Raw genomic sequence first — 17,173 nt, 5'->3', positions numbered from 1 at the left:
AAGCCCGTATAGGCTGCTTTGATATACGTGAAAACCCACGATTTCATTTTTATTTCATTAATGTTTTCTGTGTGTGCTTCATATCGACTTTGGGGAGCGGGGGGAAGGGGGGGTTGAAACGATTCGATGCTTATGTATCTAGAAGACATATATTTCCGTTAATTGAGGGATAATGACATGTCCGCTGGCGCGATGCAGCCTTTATTGTACTTCTGTTTATAACGGGCAGCGAACGTTCAAGAGCGGAGAAACGGAACTGCTCAAGTACCAAAATTTTTTCACTGCGTGCGCGTTCTCAACGCGCCATTAATATGTTCGGATCTTCTATCATGGCCTTTCTGGCAGCGTGCATGATCACTTTGGTACGTTGAATCTTACATAATATATATCCATAAACTCCCGAGTTCGCGGGAAGCGTAGTAGGGATACGTACGAGAAAATGCACAGCGTTACCACGGAGAAGGCCAGATGTTACGTAAGCCGATTAAGAAACCGCCTAATTAAAACATGTTTGCGGCTTTCCCAGCGTTTTCTCTCTGCTTGCTTCCCTGCGGAAACGCTGTGCACACGAACGCCAGCGCTCAACTGTAGTTCCTGGTTCATAGTTAATTTGGCTCGTAATCAACGGACTTCGCGTTTCGTCCGTATTTGTTGATAGAAGTTTAATGATTCATGTGAACCGGCGCCGGTAATATAAAAACGAAGTATTTTTATTGAATTTTTCTCTTCTTTTCTTCTTTTTTTTTCCTTTAATCACCTGGCTGCGAGTCGTCCGCACTGGGACGTAAACGACGCAGCGAGGCAGCCTTGTGCGCCAGATGTCAGACAAAAAGGCTGTAAATTCCAGACGCAGGGAGCCCATATATATATATATATATATACATTTTTTTTTTCTTGACGCTTACTTTCACTGATTTCGTCGGCCCCGTGCCGAACGGGTAATAATGCACCGCTAACGACTTTGGCCCGAATCAGCTTTGGCGGCGTTAGAGGCCTGCGGGCACGTCTTCTAACCTCGGCGGCCGCGCTGCGCCATAGCTGCGGCGGCAGGTCGCTGTGCGAACGTTTCGGCGTGTGTTGAATGACTTGCGTTACCGAATCGTGGACATCCGGTGTGCGTCTCTCGTTCTTTATTAAATTGCGGCTCTAGAACAACGCGTACGCAGCGACAAAACACCAACGGCGACAGCGGCCGACAAACCCTCTCCGTCGGGCCCTTACTCGACGCGAGCGCTCGAGCCGTCTACTGGAGGGGTCTCCCCTGCGGGCTCGTCGCTTTCCTTCATCGTGTGCCTATTGGCGAAGCCAATTGATGGGGGCGAATGCGGGGAAAAGCGCTTGAGGATCACCACACGCAGAGCCCGTGACGTGGTTAAGCGGCTTTTGACGACACAGCGGAAGGCCAGGTCGCTGCAGGCTCGATTGCTGGCCGTCGCACTTGCATCTCTGCATTCCGATGGAAGCGTAATGCAGAGACGCCCATCTGCTGCGGTACAGGAGCGCGGTGAAGATACCTGTGCGCTCTGATTTAATCCGGTGCCCAATACAACGCGTGCAAACATTGGACGCGTCTGCGCGTTGTATGTACAGCTTATGTCGTTATCATGTTCATACGCGTCAAATTTCTATGGACTTTCTACTAGAACGTAAGAAAGTTGAGGAAACTCGGGTGGCTGGACTTTAGCCACTGAAAAGAAAAACAAATAAATAAAACACCTCACCCTTATGTCGAATTTCTTCTGCTCAAGATGACTCGCTGAATGTTTCCGGACATCGTGAATTCAATAGGTGTGCGCCGAAGCAGACGTGAACGACGCTCGTCGATCGATGTTTTCAGCGCAGCATCAGTACGTTTTGTCATTTTTATTTTATGTATTTGTTCACGTATTTTATTTATTTTTTATAAAGGGGGAGGGGGAGACAGTGTAGGAGGGGCGGATGCTTCAGTTGTGCGACATTTAATGCACAACAATGAAGACACTACCTTCTTAAAAAAAAAGAAAGCGTAGTCATTTCGGGTTTACTGGATGCAGCGGACCAGAAATAATACCGCATAACCGAGCAGGCGACGTTCAGGATATTGCTCTCTCCTCACAGACCTTTCACTAAGAAAGAATGATTCTGGGTATTGGATCAGAGTAATAATACATTGATAACATTGTGCTGGGAAATCAGCTTGTCATGCCTACGATGCTTCAGAGAAAAAGAAAAAAAAGGAAAGGAGGGAAATACGCCAAAATTATTTTGATCGATAAACTGCCGAGAAACGGTCGTATAACGAACAGCATATTGCGTGCTGTAATAAAATGCAAGAGAATGGAATAATCTTACGATTGTGCATCGGTTGCTTTATAGGCAAAATATAATACTGTGTTTTAATGCATTTACTGGGCTCGTAAAATCGGTTTTGTTCCCCCAGTTTTCGTCATAAACGCTTCGCCCGTGAAACATACTGAGGCATACGCGGTAATACAAAGTAAGAGTTATCTACGTCCCTGAGTGGGATTCGATCCGCGGCTGTGACTTAATGCATATGCATAGGAGTACAAAGCGATAGAGCACTAAGCTCTACAGGAGGGTACGAAATTGGGACGGTTGGTTTCTTTTAAGGCGAAAGCCTGACGTGGCTCGCTGCGATGGCTTATATCCGAAAAAAGTGGCGTCTAGTCGGGTGGTTCAAAAATATCATCATCAAGCCGAGGGGTGAAAAAAAGTTCAGTAGTGGTACAAAAAATATCATCAGCAGCAATGGCTCATACCCGAACAAAAGAAATAATCTGCAATGTCTCATAACTGAGCAAAAATGCAATGGCTCAATATGAATGAAGACACGAAGGAAAAAAAAGAATAAAGGAAAGAAAGAAAGGAAACATCCACATCAGGAATGTCTCATATCCCCGTAAGTAAGCAAGAATGCAATGGCTCAATATGAATGAAGACACGAAAGAAAAGCTCGAAGGAAAGAAAGAAAGGAAACATCAACATCAGGAATGGCTCCTATCTCCCTAAGCAAGCAAAGATGCAATCGGCTGAATATGAATGAAGACAAGAAAGAAAAAAAGAGCGATGGAAATTTGAAAGAAAGGAAACATCAAAAACAGGAATGGCTCATACCCCCGTAAGCAAGCAAAGAAGATGCAATGGTTGAATGTGAAAGAAGATACGAGAAAAAGAAAGAACGAAAGAAAGAACGAACGAACGAAATAACAAAGAAAGAGAGAACAAAGAAATAAAGAGTGAAAGAAAGGAAAAAGACGGAAAAAAAGAACATAGAAAGAGAGAACAAAGAAAGAAAGAACGAAGTAACCTTTAGATAGTGCATTAGGAGCTCGCATACTACATACTGATAACAAGGCAAACCAACGCTCCTTAAGTACTGATAGGCCGCCGCCAGACGCCGCTTATCTCCAAGGTCACTGAACGACCGGCTGTCACCTACATCACACGCCAACCCACTGTATAACCCGCATGTCAATGTATAGACAGCTTGCACTCAGCATTATGCTGGAACCGCTACCACATAGTGGCACCACCTACCCATTCCACCACCTTTCCATAGCGTGACATTTATTATCTTATCTCTTATTGAATGGTTACCTTATCTATGCGACAGCAAGACAAGATAGGCATGAGCTATGTGTGGCTGATACAGTTTCATAACCACTGCGCCACGGTTGTGAATGGGTAAATGGTGCTGCTATGCGGTAGCGGTTCCAGCATAATGCTGAGTGCAAACTGTATAAACATTGGCATGCGAGTTATACGGTAGGTTTGTGTGTGATGTGGGTGACAGTCGGTCTTTCAGGGACCTTAGAGACAAATATGCTCTTGAGATAAGAGATAAGAATGGATACTCTTACGCCGGAGCTGGTTTAAGGAGAAGTTGCTGTGGGTTGTTTTCAGTATATAACGAAGCAATGGATGACGAGATTCCTTCTGATGGTTTAGACGAGTCTTTAGCATCAGTTTGTGCTTTACTTGAAGGCGAGCCTGCACCGGAAAGTAAAAAAAAATGAAGTTTTTATTGCTCCATGTGCTCATTATAACGACGACTACGTCTGAAATGAGGCCTTCTTCACTCAAGGACAACGTGATTCACTCAGAACTCCGTCACCGTCTAGGGAGCCTATCAACCGTGGAGGACCTTTCGGGACAGGATCTCCTTGAAATAGGGAGTTGGTTTCAAAGCGAAATCCCACACGGAAGCAGAAGAGATATGAGGAAAATGCGGCGCATTTTTCGAAACGAGTACGAACACGAGGACTTCCAGAAATAGAAGGTCCCAGTGAAAGCTCTAGTAATATTTTTATTGGCTTTTTATTAGTTTTGGGAGACATTACAAACGAGGACAAGCTACTTCGTCAGAAAAATAGTCAAGAACAAATACAAGTAAAAGAAGAAACTGTGGGAAGAATTACTCAGAACGGTATACTTCCTGCTTCAACATCTATTGGGATGTCATGGCACTCCGGAGTATTTCACGGATGGAGTATGCGCGAGCTCTTCCAACATTGTTGGCTTCGCTAGCTCAACAAACAGACTTATTCACGACATCCTACCAGATCACGATTGCGGAAGAGTTATTCAGTTATTGGAGCAACTATGGAGCACTCGAAAAGCCAATGCACTGTGGATTGTTACCATTCGCGGAAGCAATCGTACTAATGACCATTTCGTATTGTCTGACTCTCTTTCCAGCAGACCGGAAGCGATTGGCTACGCGGAAGAGGTCTGCAGGAGATACGGAAACTCTCCCGACAGACATGCACACATCGTCCACTTTTATCCATGGGCTTCCAATTACTGCAGGTGTAAGCCAATGCATGGCTTGTCAATCAAAAGAAGAAGTCGACGGGCAAATGCGGAGGAGCAATCAGTGAACAACACTTCGTCAAGCTGCTCAACTACCTTATGTCGTATCCCAGGCAGCTGTGTTTATTTGAGATCGGCTGTGCACCCGTCCACATCTCATATCCTACAGGTAAGGCAAGGTATTTCAAGGTTAGTATATCTATGCTATATATGATTTTGTTTGCTTTGTCTTACAGCTGAAGATTTGGAAGCGACAGGACGACCCACAAGATCCTGGGAACCTGTACGGCCCTCTAGTGTGCAAGTTCACTGCGCAGATTGGAAATCACCTGAATCAAGCACCTCTACTGAACATACTCAGATCAGTCAACAAGATATTGTTAAATCAGTCACCTTGCAGTGACCTCTTCACAGAAGACAAAGACTCCGTTGTAAATTTCATATACATGTTTGTTAAATAGATCTATGTATTTCCTCTTAAACGTAGTCGCAGGACTATAGAGTGGGTTAAGGGCCCTGTAGCTAGCTATAGCTCTCTAGATCCCGAGTACAATCCAGCAGTAAGAAAGTGGGAAACGGAGCTTTGTTACTGAAATTTCTAGGAAATTTATTGTCATTCTGAGTTTTCACAGTCAAATCCTACATTTGCACCCATGACAACGTATCTGTCCGTCCCTGAATCGGTTGAAATGCTTGAACGCATACTACATATTCATATGGACGGACACATTAAACAGTTTGTCCGTGAGGTTTATGCTGTCATTCAAAAAATTCTGCCAAAGAAAAACTGCATTTACATAATCTCTACCCCAAGCTCTAGAACCATTTATGTATTAACCACTATCATGACTTTCTATTTAAACGCAGGCCAAATGGGCAATTTTAACCACAACGCTAACTTTCCATTTCAGGATTATGACTCGAGACATGTTATACATTGGAACGGGCCTAACATCGCGCAAAACCGTTATGAGACTGTAAAGATGCTTCTGGGGGGTGACTGCATAAAATTATTATTTTTGATTAAAACAAGCCCTGGTAACGTATGGTTTTACAAGCATAATACGTTTCCCATCCTGTCGCCGTAGAACCTTTAAAGAAAGTTTCACAGAACAACAAACACGATAAAGAAACTAAGTTGAGAGGAAGTTGCTGCGATATATGTCAGGTTACAGGCGAAAAAAATAGCTCAAACTAGTACCCATAAAAGTATACAGAGCTTCAATCTGCTGTGGCTTGTTAAAAAAAATCAACCGCCGTACAACATCACCGCGTTGTTCCTTTCCGCGGCACGGTACTTGAAAACCATGCACCGCCTGTACCAGTCAGCAGATAATAAAGTGTTGCTGTACCATAAGAGCCTGCCATCCTCATTTCGTCGTAGGGCACAGGCGTGACGTCGTTAGCATGTCTTTTCGTGCTGCGCTTAACGTTCCCTTCCCATGATGGCCGCAGCGTTGTAGGAAGGCAATGTGGTCGCTTTCGTGAAGAATTATCAACGATTAGCACTTTGCTCGCCGATGCCGCTCCTGAGGCAGCCTCCGACTGCGAAGTCACCGCTACAAACCTCCATCGGCAGCGTCACAGGCTTCCCGATCCGCATACCTCACCACCCATTTCTTTATAAAACGCGCGTACATAAAAAAAAAGAAAAAGAAAAAAGAAAGCTTATCGTGTGCTTGGCAGCTCAGTTTCTGCGCAGAAGCATGCTAAATATCTTGTTGCTTTTAGATTTCTGTTTCACTGTGCACGGACAAGACATCGTAGGTATGGAACTCTGTCAACAAACGCGAAAACGCGCCCCATTCAATGGAGCAACCGTGCCGATAACCCTAGCAATTTCTCTCACTGGCCGCCACCGTCTACGCACGTTGCAAATTGAAGCTTTACTGCAATTTGTAATTAAATCTTATGCAACTAACGGCGATGCGTTCTATTACGTTTATTTCCATATCCTATGCAACGTGTAATGTCATGCAGTATTGTGTCATGCACCACAAAGGTCACAACTTTCATATTGTCGCGAACAGGACGTGCAGACAAGAGACGACGGCTAAGAAGTGTTGTTGCTGGTGGCGCTTCGGCCGCCATGTTCTAGTGTCAGCTCGTGCCTTCAGTATTCGCCGTGCATAAACAACATTCGAGCTTGTCTCGGCCTCGCAACAATATCATGCATTTTTTAATGTATATGCGCCACACCGCTCATAAGCTATACCGAAATACAACCACCAAATCAGGTAGATGCTATTCTCGCACGTCTTGATGTCATGAGGACGAAGGCGATGTATTATGCCTGTCCACAGAACAATGGTGATTACAGGTGTATGCACAGAGAAGTACGACATCTATCTATCTACACTTAAGGCTTCTGCACCTCTTGTGCCACAGTGACACACATCCATTCCTGAAGATTGGCAGGAAATCAGTACACAACCAGTGGTACATACTGAATGGCCAAGACAAAAAAAAAAGAAGTAAATCAAAGAATACTTTGAATATAATGTGCAATTCCTTTAAGAGGCCGATGGGCTTTAGAGATATCGATAAGCCGATCATTTATTTTCAGGTGTATAAGAATTAAGGATAAGCACATATCGCGTCTCAATATACCTCAAAGGTCGCGCCCAAGAACACTTGGTTTACAAACTTATGTCTTGTTTACATTTGGCACATAAATGCTTTGCGTGGCTCTGCTGGTCACCGCGGCTAGGAAGCCGATCCAGAAAAGGCCCGACTCAGTACAAATACTGGCAGAAAACGTGCGGCGCTTCACGCCAGGAATTTTTCACATTCCATACGCCTGCAACATCGCGGGCGCGTGCGCTTTTATTTGACGCAGCTTACTGCGTTCGCGAAGACTCGCGTGACTCTAGAACATGTCACTTCTGCCACTTCTCTGTTTCTGAAAAAAAAAGGAGCATCTCGAGAATACACCATGCCTTGCAAAGCAACTTGCCTGCTTTCTTTCGCATGAGACGAATGGGCCTCCACTTCCCCAGTGTAGTGGTGACGCTGAGAAACAAAGCGCACGGGTCACTGGCAAAACACGCTATGCCTTGCTAAGCGTACGTAATCAACCTCAACTTTTTTCTCTTCTCCTTCTTTCATTGCCGTATCCCTCCCCCCATGTGTAGGGTCGCCAACTGAACAACGTCCGCTTGACCTCTTTGCCTTTCTTTTACAAATTACTTCCTCTTTCTTTTTAGGCATGCTTCCTACGACGGATGCAACGCTGGATTAACCGTACTCTTGCTCGCTGCCAGACTCTCAACCCGGAGCTACGTGAGGCCTATACCTGCCGATGACTACTCCGACACAGCGTCTGCGGGTTGCCCTGGCAGTACGCAGACAAGACAGTAGGACGATCAGGTTAACACAGATGTCGGACGTGTCACACACAGCGCTTAAAAGCCAGAAGGTCAGGACGACATTTCTTATATATCCGGCACTTCTGCTAACTACTGGGACTTACATACACTGCGATTGTGAAATCCGCTGTCGGCTCGGATAACTTTAATACTTCAAGTGATGACCTTCAAGTGTCGGTGTAGCTTCAAGAGGCCACACCTCACGCAAGACACTCAGACTTCACAGTGCCACTTGCAGGAAACATTGAGTAGGCGATCTAATGAAACAACAAAAATATTGTGAAAAAACAAAACAAAATTAATTGTGGTATATGTCTTTTATTTTCAATCAACATATTTGTTATCAGCATATTTATCACCATATGTGCAGCTCCGGCGGTCATCCACCGTCACAATGGGGAATGATTGATTTTTTTTTTCACTAAAGGATTTATAGCATGTACTCTGCACTGTTTACAAGTCACCTGGTGCTAAAATGTCCTATCTTCCTAGGCTGTGCCATCATTCACTTAAACATTGCAAACGAAATGTTCTAATAACAGATTTTAACCTGCTGTCTATTGACTGGACGCACTTTTTGTATGGTTGTCTCCAGTGTTCCTCTGGAGCCGTGGTCTTCCCAGCGAAATCCGCCACCATCAGTTTCAAGACATGTCACCCAACAACACCGATGGCTGCAGAACTTGCTGCTCTTCGCGCTGCGCTTCGTTTCGTCAGCCAAGAACACATTTTCCAAGTCGGATATTCCACTGATAACAACTGATAGGGTTCTGTCTATGCTACGTAAATTAAACGACAAAAACAGCGCGGGCACAGGTGGAATTCTAAATGCATTTTTGAAACGCTTTGTTGCAGAGATTGCAGAATATGTGTCAAAATGTTTTCAGTCTTCAGTAAACACTAGTGAACTTAGTGAGCACTAGTGAACATCGGCACGCGTTGTATTAATACATAAGAAAGGTGATAAGCTAATATCTACGAATTATAGGCCTGTGTCGATTACGCCTACTTGTTCGAAACTTATGGAGCACGTCATAGCTGGCTGTACTGTCTTTCTTGTCTGACAAAAACGTTTTGTCGCCATTTGAACACGGTTTCACAAAGGGAAAATCTACAACGACTCATCTACGTACCACGGCACATGATTTATTTAATGGTGTTGGATCACTCAGTGGTAATAGATGCGTTTTTTATCTTACTTTAGCAAAGCATTTGACAAAGTATCGCATGAGAAACTGTTGCATAGACTAGAATTCATTGGTCTTTCTTGTTATTTAGTGAAGTGAATGGAATCATATTTGCAAAATAGGATTCAATTTGTAGTGGTGGATGATCAGGCTTCCGATATCCTCACCCGAAGAAGAGCCGCCGAGTACTGGGTCCTCTGCTGATTTTAGAGTATGTAAATGACTTCATTGAATTAGTGTCTGACTCTGCGTGAATGAAACATTTTGCAGTTGACTGTACTATATATAAAGAAATATTGTGCGAAATTGACCACGCTGTTTTACAGGACCAGTCGCTGAAGGTCGAGCAGTGGTGTCAAATATGGGACATAGAGGTTAACGTTAAAAAAAAAGAAACCATCTTACTAAGAACCACGCGCAAAGTTCAGCCTAGTATTTTATACCTATACGCTTTACTATCAGGAAACAGTACAGGTAACTGAACACAAATATGTAGGCGTTACACTCACTTGAATATTGTCCTGGTCATCTCATGTTTCTGACATTTTGTGCATCAGCCTTTAGGAAGCTGTGTTCTTTAAGGAGGAAATTAGAAAAAGCTCCAACAAAGCTCAGGTTATTTGTGTACAATACATACGTAAGGTATAATATAGAGCATGCTTCCGTGATTTGAGATGCTCAAACTAAACAGGATATACAGAAGCTAGAGAGGCTATACAATAAAGCTGTCAGATTTATTTGTGGGAAATATTGCGAAATATGAAAATAATGACTGCCGAGATAAACTTGTGCGTGATAATGACATTACAACACCTAAAATGCGCAGGAAATGTGCTTGCATAGCGTGTTTGCATAATATTTTAAAAGGTAAACTAGACATGTCCATACCTTCATATGTACAAAATATAAGTGCCCGAAGACCTCGACACACGCATGATCATGCGCTGAAACCGACTTTTGCAAGAACAAATGCATTTAAACAGAATTCTTCCCCACGGGCGATTTCCGACTGGTGCGCCCTTCCTAAAACTGTTTTTTGAAGCCACTGATCTTTTCAAGGCCCTTGAACACATGTTGTTACATTAGTCAGCTTTTCGTTTGAATTTATATGTTTACAGGGTCACAGAGATAACCATGTTCATTTGTCAGTGTGAATATACATATTTGTTAAATTTTTCTATAATAATGCTTTATTGCATACCTGCATTTTTCCAAATTTATTGCATCATATTGCACTCCTATTCGGCCACTCTGGCTTGTAGTATTGGTAAATAAACGAATAAATATAACCGGCATGCGAAACTGAGGAACCGCAGCGCCTCAATTGCACCAAGAAGCACGAAACCGTTGAGTCGCTGCTGAGTATTACTCATAGAGACGGATGTTCACACGTGTAAAAACCAGAATAGCACGCATTATGAGTCATTGAAGGCTGCTTCGCTTGGACAGCGCCAAATGCTGCCTAGAATTCATGCTTAGACGCCAGCTACACAGGGAAGCAGCCTGAGACAACACACAACCAAGACCACGCAGAGCCCTCACCAAGTAGACGATATGGCTCAGCTCTTGCCTGCTACACTTTCGCTGGGAATAGTGCCACAAGTACATCGGAAGCGCGGAGGCATGCATCGTCCCGGTGATCGACCTGAGAGCCCTCGAGTTCTCACTCGACGGCTCTCACCAGTCCACAAAACTCCAAAACACACATACTCCATTATCTCTTTCCTTTTCGAGGCTGTGCGCGTTTTCGCATCTTTGTTTCATTTCGTCTCTCCTAACGTAATAGTGGTAGCGCCAACTTCTGTGGAACCTGCCCTCTTCGCGCAGAGGATACAGGAAAGAGCCCCTGAAAGCCTATGAAATGCGTGTAGGCTACATCGTTGCCTCTCAGACTTCCGGCACTTTGTATACAACCACCGCTTCCGGTAATTGTGTTTTCCCAGTCTCTATTTTCTATAACTTTCGCCTCCCTGTTTATGTGATCATCAGGGGACTGGTGCAACTGCCATTCGAGTACTTTTAGCGCTTGATATTATCATGATTTATCATGCCACATCAAACGATTTGTTCACTGATTATGACGCAGCGAGCACCCCGGCGATGTCGACTTAGATCAAGCTACAGACTTAGTGTGTCACTACGTCGACGGTGCAGGATTTGCTGCCTTTCGTGCTGCACTTGAATTCCTTTGTCAGGGGTCGCCTCAACAGTCATCATCATCATCATCAGCCTGGTTACTCCCACTGCAGGGCAAAGGCCTCTCCCATATCTCTCCAACAGTGAACGTTTTTTTCTTCCTTTCTCTTTTTTTTCTACTGCGCTAAGGCAGCCATTACAAAGTATACAAGGTGCAATACGCCGCGGGTCGTATGAGTCGCTTTCCTTGCCCCCTGTGATTTTGTTAATGTACTTTGAGTGTGGGTATGTGTTTGTTTGGAGTCTCCAAAACACGACCGCTTGCGTTTTATCGAGTTGCTTGGCCGGTGGTGGGAGCGTGCGACGCCTCAAGCGATGTCTACAGACTATTTCGTGATACGTCTTGCAGGTACCCTCACACACACAATGTGGAAATGCACCTCGCTCCTCATCCCCCGGTCGGCAGCGAGACTGACTGGACCGCCTGGCTCAGGGCCGGGGAGGTCGACTGACAGCTTGTACTGGTGGACTGGGCGAAGAAGACCAAGCAGGCCCAAGTGCTTACTTGAGCCCGATCCCTCAGCCACCTCTCCCCTTCTCCCTCCCCCTTTCAATAAACTTCACCATCACCACCTATGAGAAACGTGTCTTTGATATTTGACAAATTTGTCGCAGCGTACGTAAGAAGCCGGTATTTCGTAGAGCGCGAATGTAGGAAAAAAGGACAGAGAAGAGGAAAGCGCGCTCATCACTCTTCTCCGTCCTTTTTTTTCCTAGATTCGCGCGCCACGCAATGCCACCGTTATGAATTACGAGCAACTGGCCCAAGCTTCTACCCTAGTATATAAAAAGAGCACATGATGTACTCTTTCAATGGCTTCCGGGTTTCAATGGTTTCTTATCAACGATGGTCAGTCAACATTTCAAAGTTGCACTTTATACAGCGCGTTTGATATTTCTGATTTGTTGACGCCCCCTGCGCCTAACGACGTGGTTCTTTGATATCGAGTCCCACAAAAGTGAACGCTTGCCGACGTAGTACGTTATGCATGACGCCCTTGCTGGCCGCCCACAAGGATGTGAAGTTCACCGAACCTACTGGAAAGTGTTTATTGCACTGACCGAGATCTTGGGCACACCTTAGAGAGCTTACGAACATTTCATAGATTTAATAACTCATGCCCGAACGACCAAAACGAAACTCTTGAACCTGTCGCAGTCTCATTCTTCGGCTAACGCCGAGTTCGACAAGATACATTGCACAGTGAAGGTGCATGGGAGGTGCACAGTGGAGGTCTATGGATGGCATTCTCACAGGAATGTGTGTGCTAAAGCATGTCTAGCGCCACGTAAACAAATAAGCCAGAGCTAAATGGAGGTAATTTTGCTCAAAGCTTGACCTCGAGAGACAATTTACGGAAATCTGTAGGATTGCGTGCGGGTACTTCACCTACTCAGCTGGATCATTTTAACAGGAGCAAACAGCGCCAAGACGGGACACGGAACAAAGGAGGTACAGGACACTACGCTCCGTCCTGCCAGGCCAGCGGTTCAAATCGCATTACTGGAAGAATTTCTCGCGAGATATATTTTGGTTTCAACTTGGAAAGCGGCCTTCCTCTTCAGGCTTTTGTCGCACATTTTGTCGCAGAAAGTAGGGACGCAAAACAGAGAATATGAGTCCACTACATGGTATCGAGTTTTTTATAGCTTCCAATACCTGAATTAAATATCAATGAATCGGTGAAATATTCAGTTAGGCATCTCCATACGGGATGCGTTTCATGATGTGTCACGGTCTAATAGAATGAATTTCACGAGACTTTTTGTAACGGACACCATTAAAAATTTTCAGTTTGTAAACTTTCTATCCCCAGATAGTTCCAAAAGCCCTTAGCTAAAGATAAATTTCTTGGAGTCGTTAAAGCTTAAGACGCTTATATTTATCAATCACAATATTATAGAAGAACGTTCTCATTTATGATATTTTGGAGCTGAATTATAATATTACTGATTATTGCCAACACAAATAATACGGCTTTCCGCGCGAAACCATCACGAACAACATCGCTTGTCTTGGTTTGGTTGCAATGAACGATTATTATTTTTTTGTTTCTTTTTTCTTTTGAGTCGCGCCGCAAATATAAGTGATTCTGTTACGCGCACCTGAGCGTTCCCCAATTGTTCTCCCGCAGTTCGCAGCGTCCTCATCCTTATAGTACTCGTACTGTACATACGCGTGGCATAAGCGTTCTTGCTACCCCTTCCATAGCTATGCACTTACCAAAAAGATGCATTTTAGTGTTTGTGTACCTTGGCAATGAGGAACCATATCAAAAGAGAAAGTCTCGATTGCGCTTAATAAGCATGCTTCATTGCAGTGACAGTTTATTATTACACTCGCTCTATATAAGCGCTTGGATATTAGAACATGGGACATCAACGATCAAGTTCCCTTTTACCGGTCTTTCCCGTTTATTTTCCCGTCTCAAAATGTGCAGCAAGGTTAGCCGAATGGGACAGTCCTCAGTGTTTCAGTCGCAAGCCTCGTCCCGCGAATAGATTGCCAGCGAACAACTTTATTGTTCCGGTCAATGACGATGACGTGTGCCACTATCCACTCGCGGAAGGGTGTCATCGTCTGGCTTTGTTCGGCGTGTGTTCCGTTCTACACTTTCATTTCCTGAGGAGCTCGCTGCGCTTCATCCCGCTGCATTCGTGTTGCTTTGTAGCGTCTGTTTTGGTTCCCGCTGCCAGCTCCGGAGAGCGTAATGGGTGTCGTTTAAGGAGATGGAGGCCCTTATAGTTCTTCCCATCGCAAGGAATCGCCAGATGCTCTTTCCGAAAACAAAAACAGAAGACAGGGAAACTAAGACACAGACGGAAACGGGCGAGCAATATGAACGAGAAAAGAGAGAACACAGCGAAAGCCAGTAGCCGGATGAAATAGAAGAGTTTAGCGACCAGAGCTGTGCTGAGTAGAAAGTAAGAGGTGTCGGCAGCTGCTAAACAAGACATGGCTATAGGTGTCTCCTTTCTCTGAGAAGTGACTAGCCAATACAACTCGATATTTCAAGTAAAGCAAGTAAATCGAAATTCTCTGAAATTCTCGCTGTCGGCGGCTTAAGAGTGGCGCGAGAGCGAGGGCTTTCCCTTAGTCTCTTTTTATAATCTGTGTCGATGAAATGTGCGTTCCCGAATCGATGGGACAATTAATGTCTGTTACGAGGTGCCTTCATGACACTTTAAGAGAGTTAACGCCCCACGTAACAGAAGAATAAGAATTCAATAAATTTGGAGCACAAAATTAAAGGTGCCGAAAAATGTGTGCGCCTTTTGGGAACAATGTCTGCACTGTGTATACGCACGGCCTACATAGTCTTCTCTGACTTTGGTCCCTGCTATGCGCAGCTGCGTAGTAACAAGCCTGCAGTTTGTCTTTGTTATCGACGTCACTGTTGGGTTGTCGCAAGGGAGGTCAGTGAATTGCGCCTGCATGGGTGGCCTGTTTATTCCAGCGTAACCCTTGCCTGCATATAAAACAGACCGGCAAATGAAATTAGGCCATGCGCCGAGCCCCAACAGCAACTAGGGGCGACAACAAACACTCGAACCAATGCAGGCACACATGGCGCTGAAGGTGAGCGGCAAGTAGCTGCAAGCAAATCAGAGCAGCGAGCGAAGTAGCTAGCCTGAATCATTTGTGTACATTCGGGCAAACACGCACCGCCGAACGGCGGCACCGCGCAGGCACCTCGCTATACCGCTTCCCGTGGGCCCGCCCGCCTGTAGCTGTTGTCCGGATGGCGCTTTCGCGACGGCTCTTATCGACAGCCCTGCGGGCAAACACATTTTTCGCTAAAACTTCTTCTTCTTTTTTTTTACCTCCTCCTTCCGGTGAGATAGTAGCGCTGCGTCTCGTAATGCAGGCCAAATTTGTCACACCGCCTGTTCGATCTGATTTACCACGCGTTCTTCGGCCTGTGGAAATAGGACTCTCGTTGCATCCTTGGCCGTAGTCGCGCAGCCCGTTCGATGGCGGACACTCTTAAAGAACATTACGATCGCCGTTTCAAATGCGTCGTGATAAATGACATTTCCTTCTATTACACTAAACCTGAAATAACTATCCTATGCACTTAAAGCGGTTACGAATGCGTTTTTCTTTCTGCCGGCAGAAGAACGGTTTCGTTTATTTTTTACCTTCACTTGGTCGAGAAAATCGCCGCCGTGCGACACATTCGGTTCATGAACTCAATTGTTAGATATTTTAGGGTCCTCGGCATGAAGGCACGAAATAACATGTCTGGTACAGTAGCCACATGCGCGCTTCAGCCATGAGCCAGAGCGCCTTTGTGACCCTCTGCGTCTATCGTAACAGGCAGGCGGCAACAGAAGCACATAGACGTAGAGTATTCGGAGAATGTGAATAAAACAACGAAAGTAAAAAAGAACTCCCGCGGGCTAGGGTCAGTCTTCACAAAGCATTTGGGGCGTTAGTGCGCTTTGCAACGACAGGCGCCAGCCACTCTCGTAACAGGGAAGACATTATTGCGATAACAATTTACGAGCACTCGAGGTGCGTTCACGCCACCGCCATGATGACCCGGTGTCGACGTGCACGCGCAGCCCGTGCGTAGAGTTTTACAAGGTTTTCAGAGACGCAAAGTGTGTTTGGCTGCAACTGAAATGGCAGCCAAGTAGACGCACCGTCACACTCACTCCGCTCAAACATGAAACCTCAAGCTAAACTTATCTAATCCTTTCATTGGGCACTTGACAAACGCAGATGGCATCCGTCGGTATCCTCTCGCGCACCATCGAAACGCGACGCTTCTAACGCCGCTGGCGTTGCTCCTCATCGCGCCAGCGTTCTGAGACGCCTGGTAGCTGCCAGAGTGCTGTTTCTGCTGAGCAGCAGAAGTGGCGTCGCGTGCTGCGTCGCTCCAACGCGTCACACCTGCGTGTCGTTATAACACCCTCTGAGAAGCTCGACCAAACGCTAGGTCTTCCTATCACGATTAGTGCTTAGCCCTTTGGGCGAAACTGCCATTTCCTTTATAGCACAGGAGGACGGCTAATGACAGACCTTGCGACAGAAAATCTCTCAACTCTGCCTCAGGTGTGGTGTCCAGAAAGTTTCGAGTTAAGCTGACTGCGGAGCTTGGCCCAACTTCGCGGGCCTATAGTAATCAAAAAGAGATAGCATTCACTATATAGACAAGTAATCCTCATTAAAGGTGTAGAATATGATAAAACCACAGCGCAACCTACATGACACAAGTTAGCCCATGTTACATGTAATGAAAATACTTATGAAGAGTTCGGCGTCATATCCTTGTTGTCAATAATAACTTCTGCGTGCCTGCCACGCTATGTGTCCGTGAATCACTGTGTTCAACTCTGTTGCAACTCCAGGAATTCTGGACATTTGCTACTGCGGCGAAGCCGACCCTGTGGCGGTGGTGTCGGCGTAACTCTATGGGAAGCATTTTTTTTTTTTAATCGACTGCTGAGCAAAGCCTCGTTGTTTGCGATTTGCACATTAGGCACTTAATCCCGACAACGGTCTCACGCTTAATGTCGTGTGCAGTTTAATTCCACTGGCTGAATTCTTCCCTGGGGAACTTTTATTGGCCCGTTTATAATGTGTAGAGTGATTTTTAAAAT

Source organism: Dermacentor albipictus, chromosome 1 (assembly GCF_038994185.2).
Source record: "Dermacentor albipictus isolate Rhodes 1998 colony chromosome 1, USDA_Dalb.pri_finalv2, whole genome shotgun sequence".
Lineage (NCBI taxonomy): Eukaryota > Metazoa > Arthropoda > Arachnida > Ixodida > Ixodidae > Dermacentor > Dermacentor albipictus.
The sequence above is the reverse complement of the archived record's forward strand: the minus strand, read 5'-3'. Positions refer to the sequence as shown.